Here is a 9238-nt window from a genome sequence, read left to right on the forward strand (position 1 = left end):
CTCCAGCCTTGCAGGGCCCAGTCTCCTAACTCACCCCCACCTTGGTCCAGTCCCAGCCCTGCAGGCAAGATAAGCCTGTGCCCCAGGATTCTAGCCCTCTGCCCCTATTTCCCAGTCTCTGATCCTGATTTCTAGGCTCAGCCCCCATTTCCCTGTTCTGGAGCCTCCTCCCAGTCTCTGATTTTCATTCCCCCTCTGACCCTGAATTTCCTGCCCTTGCCCCACACTCACATTCATGATGACAGAGAGATGGGTCATGGCTTCAATCAGGAGCAGCCAGATCCCAAGGCTCTGGGCCCGGCCGCCTGTACTCACACACGAACTTGTAGGCATCCAGTCAGATCTCCACCCAGTTGCTGAGCAGAGCAAACAGGAGTGCCCGTGGGAAGACTGCCATGAAGATGGGGATGAATCCAAACTGCAGCAGTAGTTGTGGGGTGTTGGGCCAGGGTCACCTCCTCTGCTGGGCAGGCAGGCCCCCAGGGACCCTGCTGAGCCACTGCTCACCCATCTCCAGATATTCATCAAACAGGCCCTTGCACTCAGTGAGCTCAGAGTCCTCTTGCCAAGTGCCACTGCTCTTGCTCCATTTTGGTGTCCTGCAGCCTGGCCAGCTGTCTCCTATGCCAGCTGCTTCCTGACAATGTCAGGCCAGACAATGTCATTTCCATCCTCCCAGTCCCTTAGAGATAGGTACCGATCATTCCCACTTTATAGATGAGGTAATGGAGACTCAGAGACATTACCCAAGGCTCCCCAGGTTATAAATAGTGGAGCCAGACTCAAATCCTGTTTGTTGGACTTAGGAGTCCAGGGCTCTCTTAAATTCTGTGCTTCCTACCTGGCTATTCTCTGTCTCTGGAAGCCCCTTCCCTCTCCAAAATACTAATGGAAAGCCCCATTGTACAGGTGAGGAAACTGAGGCTTATTATTATTGGCCACACCCATAGCATGTGGAAGTTCCAGGGCCAGGGACTAAACCTGCACCACAGCAGGGACCAGAGCTGCTGTGTCATGATGCCACATCCTTAACCTGCTGCACCACAAGGGATCTCAGAGGAAACTGAGGTTTAGAGGGAAGCAAAGCCAGAGCTTAAAGGAGGCAGAACTAGGACTTTTGTCCATGTGTCCTGACTCCCCGTCAGGGGGATTTTCTGCTTTGCTCTCGTAAAAGCCCCCTACCCCAACCTGTGCACCCAGCACATCCCTTGCACTCATGGCGCAAGGAACTCGTCCACGTTGAGGACCAGTTGTTTGCCCACCATGATGATTAGAGCTGCTGAGTGAGCTCGAAAAGGCAGCCTCTGGGGCCGTGCTCTGGTCAACAGACACATGGCACCTTACTCACCGTATGTAGGTGCTGGCCCCTTACTCCTTGGAGGCCCCAGAGACAGATGCTGCTCTGCCAGACCTGAGGGTGTGATGCCCCCACCCTCCCTCAAGAGCTGGCTCTCCAGGGATACTCACATCCTCGTTCCAGATGCCAAGGTACTGACCAGGGTATCACCGTAAAACTGCAGCCCCAGGAGCTCCCGTTGTGGCTCAGTGGTTGGTGAACCCAGCTAGTATCCATGAGACTCGGGCTCAATCCCTGGGCTTGATCAGTGGGTTAGGGATCTGGTGTTGCCCTGCGCTGTGGTGTAGGTTGCAGATGTGGCTTGGATCTCGCGTTGCCATGGCTGTGGTGTAGGCCGGCAGCTACATCTTCGATTGGACCCCTAGCCTGGGAACCTCCATATGCCGCAGGTGCGGCTCTAAAAAGACAAACAAACAACAACCAAAAAACTGCAGGCCCGCTGCATCTGCTGGCAGTGTGCCCTCCCCTTCTGGAGCTAGGCCACAGCTACACTTCATCCCTTGGCTGACCCCTCTTCCTACGGTGCTCCTGATCCTCTGGCCTCCCATCCATTGAGAGGTAACCCTGGTGACTGGGCTGCTGGGAGGCCTTGTCCCATCACCCCCATTGAGGCTGTTCCCAAGGCCTGTTGGGACCACAGTCCATATCTATGGCTCAACCCGTGAGAAGCCAATGGGCATTTCTGTCCCAGGAAGAGGGAGTCATGCTGCTGGGCAGCAGGTTCCTTTGCTGATTCTCCCTCCCCTTCCTGCCAAATGACAATGGCAATTCCACAGTAACAACACTACCCAGGAGTCTAGCCCTTGGGGACTCCTGACCCATCCTTATTGAAATCTGGAAGCTCTTGGCAGGAAGACTCAGCTCTGGTTCATTCTTGTGTCCCCAGCATCCAGTCCAGAGTGCACAGTGGAAAAGACCACCACAAAGATGGCATTGAACCCAAATGTCAGCAACGGAAAGTGGGCGTGTCAGGCCTGGACCCTTCAGTGAGGGTTGTGTGAATGCATGAGTGCTGGTGTGAGAGTTTCACATTCACCCAGGGATTCGCTGATATATCACAGTTGAGAAAAATGGTGTCTCTTTCTTTAATTTTTTTATGGCTGCACCCACGACACAGAAATTCCTAGGCCAGGGATTGAATTTGAGCTACGGCTATGAACTATGCCACAGCTGCGGCAACACTAGATCCTTTAACCCACTGCGCTGGGTCAGGGATCAAATCTACACCTCCACAGCAACCTGAGCCACTGCAGTTGGATTCCTTTTTTTTTTTTTTTTTTTGTCTTTTTAAGGGCTACATCTGCAGTATATGGAAGTTCCCAGGCTGGGGTCAAATCGGAGCTACAATTGCCGGCCTACACTGCAGCCTCAGCAATTAGGGATCCAAGCCACGCCTGCAACCTATACCACAGCTCCTTTACTGAGCGAGGCCAAGGGTCGAACTTTCATCTTCATGGATACTAGTGGGGTTTGTTACCACTGAGCCACAACGAGAACTCCTGCAGCCGGATTCTTAACCCACTGTACCAAGCAGGAACTCCCACAGGTGAGAAAATCGAAGCCCAGGGAAATCAAGGACCAACTTCAAGGTCAACAGTAAGACCTTGGTAGAAATAAACCTACAGGCTCAAGGATGCTGCCACTCTGCTGGGCCACTTCACTCGGAGGCAGGAGACTTGGTATTGGGTGGGGGATGGTTCTCACCTGCCTTTGAAGAATGACATATAGAAGGGAGAGGAGTAGAAACTGACAAATAGGAAGATGAAAACTAAAAGTAAAGGCATCTTCACGGAGGGTCTGGATTCTGTGCATCTCTGGGCAAAGGGCAGAGCTGGTCAGTGTTCTATTGAGCGTAGGGGGGCGCACTGGGTCCACTCATATGCTTCTGTCCCCAGTCCACTTTCCCCTAAGGCCAGCCAAGTTCCCCTGGCCACTTTTATTTGAGGATGGTTGAGCAGGCTGTGGACACCAAGGCGGGGGCTGCAAGCTCTGAGGTGCAGGGAGCCCTGCATCAGGGTTCACAGTTCCCTGCTGATGCCAGGACACCCCTGCGATCCCCTGCCCTCATTCACCCCACCTGGTGAGCTGCTCAGCCAGCGAGGTACAGACCTGGCCCCAGAGAAGGATCAGTACCAGGTTGAACACAGTGCTGCTGGGATTGGCAATGCTGCCAGCCCAGGCAGAGTGATGGCCATCGCCTGGAGCACAGCCACGTCAGGGGTCAGAAGGAACCTGAGGATGCCCACGTTGTGCCTGGAGTCTGGGATGGTGGGTGGTCCCACTCTCCACTGCTCCAAGGGGCAATCATTCACTTGGGTCCTGAGCCCAGGGTTGTCTGCATGGAACAATACAGTGTGATGGTGCCATGACAAATGATGACAGACACCAGGAAAATCGTCACCACAGAGCTGGGGGCCAGCAGGAAGAGCCGCCAGAGCTGGAAGGCAGGTCCACCAGGGTCCTAGCCCACCCTGGAGGGGACGGTCCTTTCAGAGCAAGGGCCCAGTGCCTCTTTACCATAATGAGGATGGCTGCAGAGCTGATGAGTAGGTGGGAGAGATGGGTTCCAGGTGGGAAGTAGGGATCCTTCAGGGCTGTCACTGGGTTCTAGGCCATTTGTGGGGCCAGAGCAGCAAACTCTGAATGTAGGCACTTCTGCAGAGGGGGCAAGAGAAATATTCAGCCTGGGACCCAAGAGGCTGGGTGTCATGATCCTGGGATGGGGGAAACCTCCTGCCTTTTCCTGTTTGTGAAGGGAGCTCTGAAAACACAGGAATGAGTTCTGATTCATTTTTGTTTCAACAGGGCCTTTTTTCCCTAGGGGCCTGGCTAAGAGCCTGTGGGTGGATGGTGGGTGAATAGAAGAGAAGTAAACGATGGATGGATGCACATTTGGGAGAGGTCTGAATAGACTGAAGGATAGGTGGGCAGTAGGTGGACAGGTGGGTGGGCAGACCTGACAGGCAAACAACTGGCAAATCTTTAGAAGTGGGTGTGCAAATGGCTGGCTGGACAGGCAGATGCGTGGCTGGCTGGCTGGCTGGCTGGCTGGCCAGGTGGGGGAGCAGATGAGGGTGTGGTTGGATGGATGATGGGCATGAGGATGAATGGGTAGAGAGATAGTTGGCTGGATAAGTAGATCATGTATTAGGTTTATTCAATAACTATTAACTGACCTATACACTGCAGGAGATACTGGATATGCCGTGATGAACAAACTGGACAGAGCCTAAGCCCTAACAGAGTTTACAGTCCAGTTGGGGAGACAGAAATTGGATAAATGAACACACATATGTAATTGTGAATAAGCCCTAGGAGGGAGAACTGGTTTTCAGGAATGGTCGCTCAGAGGAAACGATGGTTTAGCTGAAAACTACAAGATAAACAAGTGTTAAGGGGAGAGTGTAGGGGAGGCATTCTGGGGGGGTTGGGAGGGGACTGTGTGCAGAGACAGGGCCACTCCTGGGGTCACATGAGCTGTATACTACACTGCTCCAAGAGGTGCCATTCACACCAGCTCTGTTCCTTCAGTGCCTCCTTCCTTCTTTTTCAGTCCTCCAGGACCTGTTTAACCGATCAATACCCATGTTAAATTATTTCTGTTGAAACATCTAGTCTGGTTTCTATTTTCTTTTTTCTTCTTCCTTTTAACACCTGCACCTGCGCCATAGGAAGGTCCCGGGTTAGGAGTCAAATTAGAGCGGCAGCTCCTGCCTACGCCACAACCACAGCCACGTGGGCTCCAAGCCTCATCCACGACTGACACCACAGCTCAGGGCAATGCCAGATCCTTAACCCACCGAGCAAGGCCAGGGATGGAACCCCAACCTCATGGATACTAGTCCGGTTGTAACCCACTGAGCTACAATGGGAACTCCCTGCAGTTGGATTCTTTTTTTTTTTAATTTTTGAATTATAGTGATTTACATTGTTCTGTCAATCAATTTCTGCTGTACAGCAAAGTGACCCAGTCATACATCTATACACACTCTCTTTCTCATATTATCTTTCACCATGTTCCATCACAAGTGACTGGACATAGTGCAGTTGGATTCTTTACTTTTTATGTCTTACTTTTTTTTTTTTTGGTCTTTTTGTCTTTCCAGGGCCGCACCTGTGGCATATGGAGGTTTCCCAGGCTAGGGGTCTAATTGGAGCTGTAGCCGCCGGCCTACGCCAGAGCCACAGCCACAGCCATGTCAGATCTGAGCCACGTCTGTGACCTACACCACAGCTCACGGCAACGCTGGATCCTTAACCCACTGAACGAGACCAGGGATTGAACCCGCAACCTCATGGTTCCTAGTTGGATTCATCTCTTGCTGTGCCATGACAGGAACTCCCTGTGTGTTTTACTTTTTAATTTATTTTGTATTATAGTTGATTTACAATGTTCTGTCAATTTCTGCTGTACTCCAATTGGATTCTTAACCCATTGCACCACAGTGGGAATTTTGGGGATTAGGATTTCAGTGCATAAATTTGGGGGTGGGGAACATTTAGTCCACAGCACTCCCCACTTGTAGGGAAGGGCTTGGGGGAGGGAAGAGGAGTCTGGCATGTCCTGACTCTGGGACAAAAGCACCAGGGCTGGGCTCCAGCACATGCACACCCCCACTCCTGCTCCCACGAGCTTCCCTCCAGAGCCCTAAAGTCTGTGGGTTCCAGGGTCCTGAAGAAGAAACAAGGCCACCCTTTCCCAATGGTCCCCCCTAGGTCAGGGCCCACCCGTCAACCAGCCTGGGGGCCTCATCACCACCCTTTCCCTCTATGGAGCTTCAGGGCCCACAGTGGGAGCAGCATGGTATTTGCCTTTGAGCTGTTGTGAGGCTTAACCTAATAGGGGGATTTTTGACATCAAAATGGAGAGAAGGCAACTTCCTGACTTCCCGTGGCCTTCTGACACTTCCCAGAACGTCCTCTGTCTCCAAGGCCCTAAGAGAGGGACTTTATCTGCAGTCCAGACCCTCTCCTCGTGCAGGACCTACCACATAATTTGTGGTGTCCAGTACAAACCTATTGAAAAATTAAGAATTTCAAGATGGGGGAGTCCCCGTTGCGGCTCAGCAGGTTAAGGACCCTACACAGTGTCCACAAGGATGCGAGTTCAATCCCTGGTCTTGCTCAGTGGTTTAAGGATCTGGCATTGCTGCAAGCTGCAGTGAAGGTTGCAGACACGTGTCAGACCCTGCATTGCTGTGGCTCTAGCATAGGCTGGCAGCTGCAGCTCTGATTTGACCCCTGGCCTGGGAACCTCCATATGCCACAGAGAGGCAGATTTCAAGATGGGAAGTTCCAGGAGTTCCCAGCGTGGCTCAGCAGAAACAAATCCTACTAGGAACCATGAGATTGTGGGTTTGATTCCTGGCCTTTTTCAGTGGGTTAAGGATCCGGCGTTGTTGTGAGCTATGGTGTAGTTTGCAGACGCGTCTTGGATCTGGCGTTGTTGCGGCTGTGGCATAGGCCGGCAGCTGTAGCTCTGATGCGACCTCTAGCCTGGGAACCTCCACATGCCGCGGGTGCAGCCCTAAAAAGTAAAAAAAAAAAAAAAAAAAAAAAATGTGGAGTTCCTGCTGTGGCACAGTGAGTTAAGAATCCAACTGCAGCAGCTCTGCCAGCAGAGTGAGTTAAAGGGTCCATCAAGCTCCAGCATTGCTGCAACTTGGATTCAATCCCTGGCCAGAGAACTTCCATGTGCAGCTGGTGCAGCCAGCAAAAAAAAAAAAAAAAAAAATCAAGATGCCAACAGCAGAGCATTAAACCAGGTGTGGGATCCCAAGTGCAGGGACCTGTGGACAGCGCAGGTGCCAGGCCCACAAAGCTGGCCTGAATAGTGTGTACACACCTCTCTTCTCACTCGCTCTCCACAGGCTGCCAAGAGACCACCCTGCAGGGACAGACACCAGCAACAGAATTATGGCTTTGCAGCTCCCTCTTCCCTCAGGTGGGTTCCCAGTTCTCTGCACTTTGGTGGAGGCCTCTAGGGAGTGGCCTACTAAATACTAAAGTGGCACTGGGCTTGGGCTCAGAAGGGCTGAGAAAGCAGCGCTAGGATGGCAGGTGGCCAGCTCCAAGACCCGCCCAGTTGCGGCCCCCACTTTGTTCTTATTCAGGAGAAAGGGACTCTCTCACCCCTTTGGGGTACAGGCGAGTGAGGGGTCGACTCTCTGGAGCAGGGCTAACCAGGAGAAAACAGCCCTGCCCTGCTCCACGGTGGGGAGGGCCTGGGTTAGTCCTCTGGAACAACTTCTGGCTCTTGGCTGAGCTGGTGCCCAAGAAGGATGCTGAAGCTTGAAGACCAGAGAGAAGTGGCTGGGATGTGGGATAGCTGGCGCTTACAACACAGGAATCCGAAGCTGGAAAGTCACACTCAGGCCCAGCATCCCACTTTGGTGGGGTAAGGTCTACTGGAGCTAAGAACCGAGGGCAACGGGCCAAAGCGGCATGGAAGGCGGCGGTGGGACACACCATCACCTGGGACCAGAAGCTGGCCTGTGGGCTGTGCTGTCTGTGCAGCCGGGGGTCTGCCCCGTGACCTTCCTTCTCCAGGGTATGGGATAAGCTGACGTATCAGCTCTGAACCTGAGTTGCAGGTAAGAAGGTGCTAAAATCAGTCCTTTAGACCCTGGAAGTTTCAATGAACCTACAGGCAGTGCCCAGCGTGGCCAGACTGGTAAGCAGTGCCATGCAGGCCATCAGGATGCTTGGTAGCATGAGCAAGGGAGGGCATGTAGGCGCCTCCTGTGTGTATCCGGAGGGCAGCGTTTTAGGACTGGTGTGTGTGGGCACATGATCATGTGTATGAGGGTGGAGCGGGCAAATCTACTGGTGCTGCTTTCTCAAGAGGGGCCTCTGAGAGTTCCCGTCGTGGCGCAGTGGAAACGAACCGACTAGGAACCATGAGGTTGCGGGTTCGATCCCGGGCCTCGCTCAGTGGGTTAAGGATCAGGCGCTGCTGTGAGTTGGGTGTAGGTCGAAGACTGGTCTCAGATCTGATGAGGCTGTGGTTGTGGCGGGCAGCTGGAGCTCCAAATGGATCCCTAGCCTGGGAACCTCCATATGCCATGGGTTCGGCCTTAAAAAAAAGAAAAAAGAAAAAAAAAAGAAAAGAGGCCTGAGAGTCAGCTGGCTGCCCCGGGCATGCAGGGCCCTTCCAGTTGGGTCAGAGGTCAGACTCAGACCAGCCCTCTGCCCAAGGGTCCATCTGTGGGTCTGGAGAGGGTATCACTGGAGAGGGTATAAAGGGCCTGCTTTGTAGGCACCTGTCCATCCCTCCCACCTCCCCACCCCCACCTACACCTTAGCCTGCCTTCGCTAGTGACTGGCTGATGGGGCAGGGGCACAAGTTCACTCACCTTCCTGCTCCCTGTTTTCCTGGCCTCCTGCAGGACAGAGCTGCCTGTCAGGCCCACTTACGCCTGACCCAAACTGGTCCAGTCCCGGCCCAATGATGCTTTTTGATTCCCCGAGGCTGGCAGGAGCCATCCTGAGCATAGCCTGACAGCTTTATGGTCAAAAAAGGCACTATAGATGAGGGAGGGGCTTCCGTCCCTGACACACAGGGGGACTACATTACCCAGCCTCCCCTGCAGCTGCATGACCATGTGACTAGGTGATGGCCAATGGAATGAGGGCAGAAAGGAGGCCTATCACCCTAGGCCTGGTCCATAGAAACCCGCTGCGTGACCTTCTACCTGCGCTCCTTCCCCGCCTGCTGTCTGACTGGATGTTGATGCCTGGCACAAACTGAGAAGAAACTCATTGAGGATCTCAGGGCCTGGGTCTTTGATGACCGTACAGAGCAGAGCCCCCGCACGCACTTCACCACCCACTGACGTGAGACATAAAGAAGGAAAAAAAAATTCTATAAAGTGAAGCCAC

The sequence above is a fragment of the Phacochoerus africanus genome, chromosome 8 (assembly GCF_016906955.1).
Source record: "Phacochoerus africanus isolate WHEZ1 chromosome 8, ROS_Pafr_v1, whole genome shotgun sequence".
Classification (NCBI taxonomy): domain Eukaryota; kingdom Metazoa; phylum Chordata; class Mammalia; order Artiodactyla; family Suidae; genus Phacochoerus; species Phacochoerus africanus.